This window comes from Callorhinchus milii, unplaced genomic scaffold (assembly GCF_018977255.1).
Source record: "Callorhinchus milii isolate IMCB2004 unplaced genomic scaffold, IMCB_Cmil_1.0 Scaffold18, whole genome shotgun sequence".
Lineage (NCBI taxonomy): Eukaryota > Metazoa > Chordata > Chondrichthyes > Chimaeriformes > Callorhinchidae > Callorhinchus > Callorhinchus milii.
The window spans coordinates 85,740-99,074 of NW_024704759.1; positions in this window are offsets into that span (position 1 = coordinate 85,740).

Consider the following 13,335-nt stretch of genomic DNA (forward strand, 5'->3'; position numbering starts at 1 on the left):
CACAACCTTGCGCAAACACTGCCTTGCGCAAACGCTCCCTTGCGCAAACGCTCCCTTGTGCAATCGATCCCTTGAGCAAATGCTCCCTTTTGCAAACGCTCCTTTGCGCAAACACACCCTTGCAAAAACACCCCTTGCGCAAACACAGACTTGCGCAAATACTCCCTTGCACAAACAAACCCTTGCGCAAACACACCCTTGCGCAAACGCTCCCTTGCGCAAACGCTCCCCTGAGCAAACGCTCCCTTGCGCAAATGCTCCCTTGCGCAAACGCTCCCCTGCCCAAACGCTCCGTTGCGCAAACGCTCCCTTGCGCAAACGCTCCCCTGCGCAAACGCTATTCTGCGCAAACACACCCTAGCGCAAACGCTCCCTTGCGCAAACGCTCCCTTGCGCAAACGCACCCCAGCGCAAACGCTCCCCTGCGCAAACGCTCCCTTGCGAAAACGCTCCCTTGCACAAACGCTCCCTTGCGCAGGGGAGCCTTTGCGCAAGGGAGCGTTTGTGCAAGGGAGCTCCCTTGCGCAAATGCTCCCCTGCACAAACACACACTTGTGCAAACACACCCTTGCGCAAACACTGCCTTGCACAAACATTGCCTTGCACAAACGCTCACTTCTGCAAACACACCCTTGCGCAAATGCTCCTTTGCACAAACGCTCCTTTGCGCAAACGCTCCCTTGCGCAAACCCTCCCTTGCGCAAACCCTCCCTTGCGCAAACGTTCTCTTATGCAAACGCTCCCCTGCGCAAACACTCCCTTGGGCAAATGCTCCCTTGCGCAAACGCTCCCTTGCGCAAACGCTCCCCTGCGCAAACGCTCCCCTGCGCAAACGCTCCCCTGCGCAAACGCTCCCCTGCGCAAACGCTCCCTTGCACAAACGTTCCCTTGCTCTAACGCTCCCCTGCGCAAACGCTCCCCTGCGCAAACGCTCTCTTGTGCAAACGCTCCCTTGCGCAAACGCTCCCCTGCGCAAATGCTCCCCTGCGCAAATGCTCCCTTGCGCAAACGCTCCCTTGTGCAAACGCTCCCTTGGGCAAATGCTCCCTTGGGCAAATGCTCGCTTGGGTGAATGCTCCCTTGTGCAAATTCTCCTTTGCGCAAACGTTCCCGTGCGCAAACACACCCTTGCAAAAACACACCCAGCGCAAACACAGACTTGCGCAAACACTCCCTTGCACAAACACACCCTTGCGCTAACACACCCCAGCGCAAACGCTCCCTTGCGCAAACATTCCCTTGCGCAAACTCTCCCCTGCATAATCGCTCCCTTGCGCAAACGACCCCCTGCGCAAACGCTCCCCTGTGCAAACGCTCCCCTGCGTAACTGCTCCCCTGCGCAAATGCTCCCTTGCGCAAACGCTCCTTTGTGCAAATGCTCCCTTGTGCAAACGTTCCCTTGCGCAAATGCTCCCTTGTGCAAACGCTCCTTTGTGCAAACGTTCCCGTGCGCAAACACACCCTTGCAAAAACACACCCCAGCGCAAACACAGACTTGCACAAACACTCCCTTGCACAAACACACCCTTGCGCTAATACACCCCAGCGCAAACGCTCCCTTGCGCAAACATTCCCTTGCGCAAACTCTCCCCTGCATAATCGCTCCCCTGCGCAAATGCTCCCTTGCGCAAACGCTCCCCTGCACAAACGCTCCCTTGCGCAAATGCTCCCTTGTGCAAACGCTCCCTTGCGCAAACATTCCCTTGCGCAAACTCTCCCCTGCATAATCGCTCCCCTGCGCAAACACTCCCTTGCGCAAACGCTCCCCTGCACAAACGCTCCCTTGCGCAAATGCTCCCTTGTGCAAACGCTCCCTTGTGCAAACGTTCCCGTGCGCAAACACACCCTTGCAAAAACACACCCCAGCGTAAACACAGACTTGCGCAAACACTCCCTTGCACAAACACACCCTTGCGCAAAGACACCCTAGCGCAAACGCTCCCTTGCGCAAACGCTCCCTTGTGAAAATGCTCCCTTGTGAAAATGCTCCCTTGCGAAAACGATCCCTTGCGAAAACACACCCTTGCGCAAACACAGACTTGCGCAAACACTCCCTTGCGCAAACACACCCATGCGCAAACACACCCTTGCGCAAACACAACCTTGCGCAAACACTGCCTTGCGCAAACGCTCCCTTGCGCAAACGCTCCCTTGTGCAATCGATCCCTTGAGCAAATGCTCCCTTTTGCAAACGCTCCTTTGCGCAAACACACCCTTGCAAAAACACCCCTTGCGCAAACACAGACTTGCGCAAATACTCCCTTGCACAAACAAACCCTTGCGCAAACACACCCTTGCGCAAACGATCCCTTGTGAAAATGCTCCCTTCCGAAAACGATCCCTTGCGAAAACACACCCTTGCGAAAATGCTCCTTTGCACAAACGCTCCTTTGCGCAAACGCTCCCTTGCGCAAACCCTCCCTTGTGCAAACCCTCCCTTGCGCAAACGATCTCTTATGCAAACGCTCCCATGCGCAAATGCTCCCTTGCGCAAACACACACTTGCGCAAACACACACTTGTGCAAACACACACTTGTGCAAACCCTCCCTTGCGCAAACGATCTCTTATGCAAACGCTCCCTTGCGCAAACGCTCCCTTGCGAAAACACACACTTGCGCAAACACACACTTGTGCAAACACACACTTGCGCAAACACATCCTGGCCCAAACATACCCTGGCCCAAACACATCCTGGCCCAAACATACCCTGGCCCAAACACACCCTTGCCCAAACACACCCTTGCCCAAACACAACTTTGCCCAAACGCACCCTTGCCCAAATGCGCCCTTGCGCAAACGCTCCCTTGCGCAAACGCTCCCTTGCGCAAACACTCCCTTGCGCAAACGCTCCCCTGCGCAAACACACCCTTGCGCAAAGACACCCTAGCGCAAATGCTCCCTTGCGCAAACGCTCACTTGCGCAAACGCTCCCTTGCAAAAACATACCCTTAACGCAAACACAGACTTGCGCAAACACTCCCTTGCGCAAACACACCCATGCGCAAACACACCCTTGCGCAAACACTGCCTTGCGCAATCATTGCCTTGCGCAATCATGGCCTTGCGCAAACACTCCCTTGCGCAAACACTCCCTTGCGCAAACGCTCCCTTGCGCAAACGCTCCCTTGTGCAATCGATCCCTTGAGCAAATGCTCCCTTGTGCAAACGCTCCTTTGCGCAAACACACCCTTGCAAAAACACCCCTTGCGCAAACACAGACTTGCGCAAATACTCCCTTGCACAAACAAACCCTTGCGCAAACACACCCTAGCGCAAATGCTCCCTTGTGAAAATGCCCCCTTCCGAAAACGATCCCTTGCGAAAACACACCCTTGCGCAAATGCTCCTTTGCACAAACGCTCCTTTGCGCAAACGCTCCCTTGCGCAAACCCTCCCTTGTGCAAACCCTCCCTTGCGCAAACGATCTCTTATGCAAACGCTCCCATGCGCAAACGCTCCCTTGCGCAAACACACACTTGCGCAAACACACACTTGTGCAAACACACACTTGCGCAAACACATCCTTGCCCAACCACACCCTGGCCCAAACATACCCTGGCCCAAACACACCCTTGCCCAAACACACCCTTGCCCAAACACACACTTGCCCAAACGCACCTTTGCGCAAACGATCCCTTGCGCAAACGATCCCTTGCGCAAAAGCTCCCTTGTGAAAATGCTCCCTTGCGAAAACGATCCCTTGCAAAAACATACCCTTAACGCAAACACAGACTTGCACAAACACTCCCTTGCGCAAACACACCCATGCGCAAACACACCCTTGCGCAAACACACCCTTGCGCAAACACTGCCTTGCGCAATCATTGCCTTGCGCAATCATTGCCTTGCGCAAACACTCCCTTGCGCAAACACTCCCTTGCGCAAACGCTACCTTGCGCAAACGCTCCCTTGTGCAATCGATCCCTTGAGCAAATGCTCCCTTGTGCAAACGCTCCTTTGCGCAAACACACCCTTGCAAAAACACCCCTTGCGCAAACACAGACTTGCGCAAATACTCCCTTGCACAAACAAACCCTTGCGCAAACACACCCTTGCGCAAATGCTCCCTTGCGCAAACGATCCCTTGTGAAAATGCCCCCTTCCGAAAACGATCCTTTGCGAAAACACACCCTTGCGCAAATGCTCCTTTGCACAAACGCTCCTTTGCGCAAACGCTCCCTTGCGCAAACCCTCCCTTGCGCAAACGATCTCTTATGCAAACGCTCCCATGCGCAAACGCTCCCTTGCGCAAACACACACTTGCGCAAACACACACTTGTGCAAACACACACTTGCGCAAACACATCCTTGCCCAACCACACCCTGACCCAAACATACCCTGGCCCAAACACACCCTGGCCCAAACACACCCTGGCCCAAACACACCCTGGCCCAAACACACCCTTGCCCAAACACACACTTGCCCAAACGCACCTTTGCGCAAACGATCCCTTGCGCAAACGATCCCTTGCGCAAACGCTCCCTTGCGCAAACGCTCCCCTGCGCAAACGCCCTTTTTCGCAAACGCTCCCTTGCGCAAACGCTCCCCTGCGCAAACGCTCCTCTGCGCAAACGCTCCCTTGCGCAAATGCTCCCTTGTGCAAACGCTCCTTTGTGCAAACGTTCCCGTGCGCAAACACACCCTTGCAAAAACACACCCCAGCGCAAACACAGACTTGCGCAAACACTCCCTTGCACAAACACACCCTTGCGCAAACACAGCCCAGCGCAAACGCTCCCTTGCGCAAACATTCCCTTGCGCAAACTCTCCCCTGCGCAAACGCTCTTTTGCGCAAACGCTCCCCTGCGCAAACGCTCTTTTGCGCAAACGCTCCCTTGCGCAAACGCTCCCCTGCGCAAACGCTCCTCTGCGCAAACGCTCCCTTGCGCAAACGCTCCCTTGTGCAAACTCTCCCTTGCGCAAATGCTCCCTTGTGCAAACGCTCCCTTGTGCAAAGATTCCCGTGCGCAAACACACCCTTGCAAAAACACACCCCAGCGCAAACACAGACTTGCGCAAACACTCCCTTGCGCAAACACACCCCAGCGCAAACGCTCCCTTGCGCAAACATTCCCTTGCGCAAACTCTCCCCTGCGCAATCGCTCCCTTGCGCAAACGCTCCCTTGTGCAAACGCTCCCTTGGGCAAATGTTCCCTTGGGAAACGCTCCTTTGTGCAAACGTTCCCGTGCGCAAACACACCCTTGCAAAAACACACCCCAGCGCAAACACAGACTTGCGCAAACACTCCCTTGCGAAAACCATCTCTTCCATAAACGCACCCTTGCACAAACACAGACTTGCACAAACACTCCCTTGCGCAAACACACCCATGCGCAAACACACCCTTGCGCAAACACACCCTTGCGCAAACACTGCCTTGCGCAATCATTGCCTTGTGCAAACATTGCCTTGCGCAAACACACCCATGCGCAAACAGACCGTTGCGCAAACACACCATTGCGCAAACACACCCTTGTGCAATCATTGCCTTGCGCAAACACTGCCTTGCGCAAACGCTCACTTGCACAAACGCTCACTGGCGCAAACGCTCCCTTGCGCAAAAGATCCCTTGCGCAAAAGATCTCTTGCGCTAACACACCCTTGCGCAAACACACCCTTCCGCAAACAGTGCCTTGGGCAATCATTGCCTTGCGCAAACACTGCCTTGCGCAATCATTGCCTTGCCCAAACACACCCTTGCCCAAACACACACTTACGCAAATGCTCCCATGTGCAAACACTCCCTTGCGCAAACACACCCTTGCAAAAACACACCCTAGCGCAAACGCTCCCTTGCGTAAACGCTCCCTTGCGCAAACGCTCCCTTGCGCAAACAATCCCTTGCTCAAACGATCCCTTGCACAAACGCTCCATGTGCAAATACTCCCTTGCGCAATCACTGCCTTGCCCAACACACTGCCTTGTGCAAACGCTCCCTTGTGCAAATACTCCGTTGCGCAAACACTGCCTTGCCCAAACACTGCCTTGCCCAATCACACCCTTGCGCAAACACAGACTTGCGCAAACACTCCCTTGCACAAACACACACTGGCGCAAACACAGACTTGCGCAAACACAGACTTGCGCAAACACACCCTTGCGCAAACACACCCTTGCGCAAACACTGCCTTGCGCAATCATTGCCTTGTGCAAACACTACCTTGCCCAAACACTACCTTGCCCAAACACTGCCTTGCCCAAACACTGCCTTGCCCAAACACTGCCTTTTTTTCCGCAAACACAACCTTGTGAAAACATACCCTTGCACAAATTCAGATTTTTGCAAACATTCCCTTGCACAAACATTCCCTTGGGCAAACACTCCCTTGAGCAAACACAACCTTGCGCAAACGCGCCCTTGCGCAAACGTTCCCGTGCGCAAACACTGCCATGCACAAACACACCCTAGCGAAACCACACCCTAGCGCAAACACAGACTTGCACAGATACTCCCTTGCACAAACGCTCCCTTGCGCAAATGTTCCCATACGCAAACACTACTGTACGCAAACACAGCCTTGCACAAACACACCCTAGCGCAAACGCTCCCTTGCGCAAACACACCCTTGCGCAAACACACCCTTGCGCAAACACTGCCTTGCGCAATCATTACCTTGTGCAAACACTGCCTTGTGGAAACACTGCCTTGCCCAAACACACCCTTGTGCAAATACTCCCTTGCGCAAACGCTCACTTGCGCAAATGCTCCCTTGTGAAAACGCTCCCTTGCGAAAATGATCCCTTGCAAAAACACACCCTTGCGCAAACACAGACTTGCACAAACACTCCCTTGCGCAAACACACCCTTGGCAAACACTGCCTTTTGCAAACACTGCCTTGCGCAATCATTGCCTTGCCCAAACACACCCTTACGCAAATGCTCCCTTGCGCAAACGCACAATTGCGCAAACACTCACTTATGCAAAAGATCCCTTGCGCAAACAATCCCTTTCGCAAACGATCCCTTGCGCAAACGACCACCTGCGCAAACGACCCTTGCGCAAACAATCCCTTGCTCAAACGATCCCTTGCGCAAACGCTCCATGTGCAAATACTCCCTTGCGCAATCACTGCCTTGCCCAACACACTGCCTTGTGCAAACGCTCCCTTGTGCAAATACTCCGTTGCGCAAACACTGCCTTGCCCAAACACTGCCTTGCCCAATCACACCCTTGCGCAAACACAGACTTGCGCAAACACTCCCTTGCACAACACACACTGGCGCAAACACAGACTTGCGCAAACACAGACTTGCGCAAACACACCCTTGCGCAAACACACCCTTGCGCAAACACTGCCTTGCGCAATCATTGCCTTGTGCAAACACTACCTTGCCCAAACACTACCTTGCCCAAACACACCCTTGCGCAAACACAGACTTGCGCAAACACTCCCTTGCACAACACACACTGGCGCAAACACAGACTTGCGCAAACACAGACTTGCGCAAACACACCCTTGCGCAAACACACCCTTGCGCAAACACTGCCTTGCGCAATCATTGCCTTGTGCAAACACTGCCTTGTGGAAACACTGCCTTGCCCAAACACACCCTTGTGCAAATACTCCCTTGCGCAAACGCTCACTTGCGCAAATGCTCCCTTGTGAAAACGCTCCCTTGCGAAAATGATCCCTTGCAAAAACACACCCTTGCGCAAACACAGACTTGCACAAACACTCCCTTGCGCAAACACACCCTTGGCAAACACTGCCTTGTGCAAACACTGCCTTGCGCAATCATTGCCTTGCCCAAACACACCCTTACGCAAATGCTCCCTTGCGCAAACGCACAATTGCGCAAACACTCACTTACGCAAAAGATCCCTTGCGCAAACAATCCCTTTCGCAAACGATCCCTTGCGCAAACGACCACCTGCGCAAACGATCCCTTGCGCAAACGATCCCTTGCGCAAACGCTGCCTTGGGCAAACGCTGCCTTGGGCAAACGCTGCCTGGCGTTTGTTTCAGTTGCGATGGTGAGAACTGCTCCACGATCGGTGCCTCCAGAGGTGAGTATTTACGGGTTCATTGTCTCAGCCTCAGCTCAGGCCCTGTGTCAGTTCAGCTCAGGCCCTGTGTCAGCCCACACAGGCTCTGTGTCAGCTCAGCTCAGGCCCTGTGTCAGCTCAGCTCAGATGAGCTCACGCCCTTTGTCAGCCTATTTCAGGTCCTGTGACAGATTGGCTCAGCCCAGCTAAGCATTATGTAAATCTGGCCCAGCACAAATCAAGCCTCATGTCGGCCTGGCTGAGGCGCTTTTTCTCGTTAAGTATTCCTCAGAGCTCTGCCCTTGGTCTCCTCCTCTTCAACACCAATAGGTTCCGTTTTGGTGATATCATCCGCAGACATTGGATGAACTTTCACAAGTGTGCGGATGACACCCCAACTCTACCTCTTTGTCTCCACACTTGACTCGAGGACCACTGCTGTCCTGACAGAATGTCGGTATACACTTCAGCTAGGCTCAGTCGACAGTACTCTTGCCTAAGCCCAAAGTTCATGCGTTTGACTTTGACATTTCTCGAAAAGAAAAGGGAGATTCTCCCATTTTCCAGGCCGATATTGGTCGCTCACTTAATAATCATAATAATCCTTGCATTCGGTATAGTTTCAGTTGCATGAGGAGGGTTTTCCAAAGTGTTTCACAAGATTTACTATGAGGAAGGATGACTCGATGTTTGTAGGATGTTGCTGTGCACAATTTGGCTGTTGTGTTCTGTTGTAAAGTTCCTAAAGTTTACAGTAAATTTCTTAAAGAGTGTTGAGCTGTTATGGCACCAGGAAAATTATTTACTGTGTGTCTAACTAGGCGTATGTGTGTGATTGAGTGTTTGGGGGCGGAAGATGGGTTGTGAGTTGCGTTTGTATGTGTATATTTTTTGTGTCTGTCTACCTCTGTGTGTTTATATGTATATGTGTCTGTCGTCCTGTCTGCCTGCCTGCCTGTCTGTGTGTTGGCGTCTGTGTGTACATGCGCATGTGTGTGAAAGTGTGTGTATATATATATGTGTGTGTGTCTGTAACTGTGTGTGTGGATGGGCATATGTTTATGCCTCTCTGTCTGTATGTGTGTGTGTGTCTGTGTGTTACTGGGTGTGCGGGTATATATGAGGGTGGATGTGCATGTCTGTTTGTGTGTGTGTGCATGCTTTACATTTCTACAGCGTCTTTCACGTCAGGTGCAAATCTCATCTGCAAGGCTGTTATCACTATTAACGTTTTCAATTTACTTACCGAAGGATTTATCGGGCATCAGTTCACTTGTGTCCACCTTGAGGAATTTATCATCCACAGTACCCATGGGGAAAGTGGGAGACATAGATACACAAAGTCGTACGTACATATTTGATCTGTGGTTTGCGGTCTCCGTTGTGGTGGCGTTGGATGCTGTAGGTGTGTCTGTGTGGGTCTGGATGTGTGGATGTATGTGTGCAAATGTGTATGTGGGTGTCTGTCTGTGTGTATCTCTATGTGTTTGCTTTTATGTGTGCGTGCCTGTGTGTGTGTGTAAGCTTTGCATTTGTACAGCGTATTTCACTCAGGAGGAACTGCCAAATGCAAGGTTAATCATTACTATTGGTTACTATTTACTCACTCTGGATTTATCGGGGATCAATTCATTCGTTTCCACCTTCAGGAATGTTAAGACACACATACTGGAAACGCACATACTGGAGTTATGGGTTCCAATTCCTGGGTGTGGGGGAGAGCCACACACACATTCACACACACACACACACCCTCGAGCTGTGAGTTGAAGTCCAACGTTGGGGAGACAAAGATACACACACATAAACTTAGTGGAATTGTGGCTTGGGAACTCACCCGGTGCCCATAGCCGGAATTGGGGGGTTGTTTCCCCATGATCCTCAGCAAATTTGTTGATTATTTGCCTGTTTGCAGGACGCTGACATCACCTACGCCAACCTGGCATTAGGAAACAGGAGTGAGAATCGCCGTGAAGCCATTGAGGACCACGTTCCAGTCAGAGTATAGCTCATTGCTCTCTCGCCTCTCTACATCTCCCCATCGTCACCTCTGGTTAAAGCAGCTTCAATCTGACCTCAGTAGTGCTCTCACATCACCAATCACTCTCATATAGAGAGAGGGAGAGAGATTCGTTGAGAGACAACAACAACAACAACAAGATTCCATTTATAAAGCGCCTTTCACGTCAGGAGGACGTCCCAAGGCGCTGCACAGTTGGGTCAGGACCCGAGCAGGGCGAAATGGTGAGGGTGAGGGGAGGGAAGGGAGGGAGCGAGGAGGGGGGAAATGGTGAGGGGAGGGAAGGGAGGGAGCGAGGAGGGCGAAGAGAGTCGAGAGGGGAGCTGAAGGCTCGGTCAAAGAGAAAGGTTTTGAGACCGGCCAATGTGCATCAGGTACAGGGACAGAGACAGAATGAGAAGCAATGTGAGAGAGAGAGAAAGGGCGAGACAGAAAGAGCAGATAGAGAGAAAGGTGAAGTGAGGACAGTTTTGAGTGGTTATCAGTCAGGACAGACGATCGGAGCCTTCTTCGGCCACTGGTGGGGAGAAGGGCGCGGGGCGTGGTGGTGGGGGGGGATGGCGCTGAGGACACACAGCTCATAGAGCTCCCTCTTTCCCCTGTGAGAATCTACCGACTCGCCCATACACATCACCAGCAAAGACCAAGCTTGTTTATTTTGAGCCCCTCCACCCCACTCCACCCCCCCCCCCCCAACACCACCACAGATCCCACACACCCCGATCGCCCACTTGTCAAAATATTCTCCCTCGCTGTCTGGATCTCCTTTGCTGGAGTCACTCCAACTTGTTCTCACCTCTTTCTATGCACGTCAATGTCAAGATTAAATCAAATCAGAATTCCCTGGGAACACTCAGCAGGTCAGCGAGAATGTACAACGTGAGTAAACTGAGTTAAGATTTCTGGTCGATAAACTTTCGTCAGACCTAACTCTTGGACGGCACTTTCAGTCATCATTTACCCTCCCCATACCACCGCCTTCAGCTCATTTGTCTGGCACTGTCGAGCGTTTTAACACATGCTTCCGACGTGAAAAAGCGACGTGTAAATATGAAGTTTTTGTCGCTGACCTGTGGAATGACAATAATTATAAATTTGGTATTTCAGCACCTGAAGGTTGTTCATCATATCTTACTGCGTATTACAATGTTCGTATCAACCTGAATAGAATCATCTCACTTGTAAGTTAAATTGTGGAGTCCTGTAGCTCAGTGGTTAGAGCACTCGCTTTGCAAGTGAGAGACCTGAGTTCAATTCCAGGCAGAGGGCGAAACCTTGGGCAAGTTTCCTTACTCCACACAGAGCCTAATAATAATCCCTCCAAAAACCCAAAACGATAATAAATTGTTCATATTCAATCTACGACTGTTTGTGGGACATTGCTGTGCGCAATTGGCTGCCGCGTTCGCCCACAAATATGCAGTCAATTCACTTTACAGTGTGTTCTGTGAAGCGCTTTGGGACGTCCTACCGACGTGAAAAGCGCTATATCAAATGCAAGGATTATTATTATTATTATAATTGTTGTATATATTACGGGGCAATTGGTGTAACTTTGGATAAAATGTTGTGGGGAAATGACCGTAGGTTTCTCTTCAAGAGTTACAGTGATCAGAAGTAAGGATATGTTGAGCACAGGGACAGCTTTGTCAGGTGTTGGTGTAACGGCCTGTGCTGTTTATTCAGAATCCGCTGATGGAACCGTAAACCAAGTGATTCCTACATCAGAGCCACAATATTGATCATCATCCCATTCCAGTGAATATTGCTAACCCGTAACAAGCATTGATTAGATTTGATGAAATACATCAGTTTGATTATGTGCAAGCTTTCAAATCTTTTATTAAATTTTACTAATTTAGAGGAAATTTGTATTAGTTCATACTTCACCGCAGGGTCACGAACTTAATAAAATTCAGCTGGTCACCATGGGGTTAGTGCTGAGCTGGTCACAAAGGTGTCAGTGCTGAGCTGGTCACCATGTGGTTAGTGATGAGCTGGTCACCATGGGGTTAGTGCTGAGCTGGTCATCATGGTGTTAGTGATGAGCTGGTCACCATGGTGTTAGTGCTGAGCTGGTCACCATGGTGTTAGTGCTGAGCTGGTTACCATGTGGTTAGTGATGAGCTGGTCACCATGATGCTAGTGCTGAGCTGGTCACCATGGTGTTAGTGCTGGGCTGTCAAACGAGACAGAAAAACAGCCCCACAACAACAACTTGCATTTATATTGCGTCTTTCACACAGGGTGCTGTCTCAGAGATTCGGGATGAGGGGGAGATAAGAGCTGTTATTTCCTTATTTCATACCAGTTATTGTTAGCGTTACAGACAATCCTCATTAATTCCAGCTCTGACAGTCACTCGTGGCAGCAGTGATAATGCTCAGCCGTACCACCAGAGACACTGCTCACTGGCATCCCCTCCCTACTTGCCTCTCACGCTTCAGCCACTACCCCTCATTCCACCCACAGCTTTGACCCGATGTACCGCTCTTTCACATTCATTGTGTCCAATATGAAGCCAACCAACGGCTCCCTTGATCCCAACAGTTTGGATACCCTCAAAGCCGCTCGACTAATAGTGAACCCCAGCAAATCCGATCTTGGGAAATCCAAAACCAATTACTGGGGCAATGTCCCTGGGGATTGGGCAACTGAAGACTTAAGCAAACGAAGTGATTCTTTTTTAGAATGTTACGTTCCCTCTACAGAATCACAGGCCTTTTTTTCAGGGGCTTTTTTTTCTTGGGACAAGCAGGTAATTAACAAAGGGTTATGTCCCATATTTCTAAGATGGATGGTCGCCCAGCTAACCGATCTGACAAAGAAAGCAACTGTAAATCAGATATAAGGTGAACGAGTCTGATGGTTTTCAGAGATTTTTTGATGCCCTACTTTGTGCAGTATTACAAAGTCCTGACGAGTTTGTTATGCAAACAGACGCTTCAGGAACCAGTACGGCTGCCGCGCTCTACCAAATATTACATAGATGGAGCATCTGACGTTACACCTCTTCATAAAACTCTACCCTTGTGAGTTATTTGGCTCTCTTTCAGAAAGCCAGCACAGGCACTGGCACGATGAGCTGAATTGACTCCCTCTTTGCCGAAAATTATATGTTTCTATGATTTTGTTGCAAGTTCAGCCACAACAAGGTTCACGTTTCCTACTCCCAAGGAGTCTAATCTTGAATAGAATAATCTGGATGGCATAAATGGAATGCTCTGAAGAGCAACCTCTGCGGATTTGTATGGATATGAACCAGCAGTACATCAAAGCACAGTGTTGCCCATTTACACCTTTAATCTCTGCAATTGGTTAAT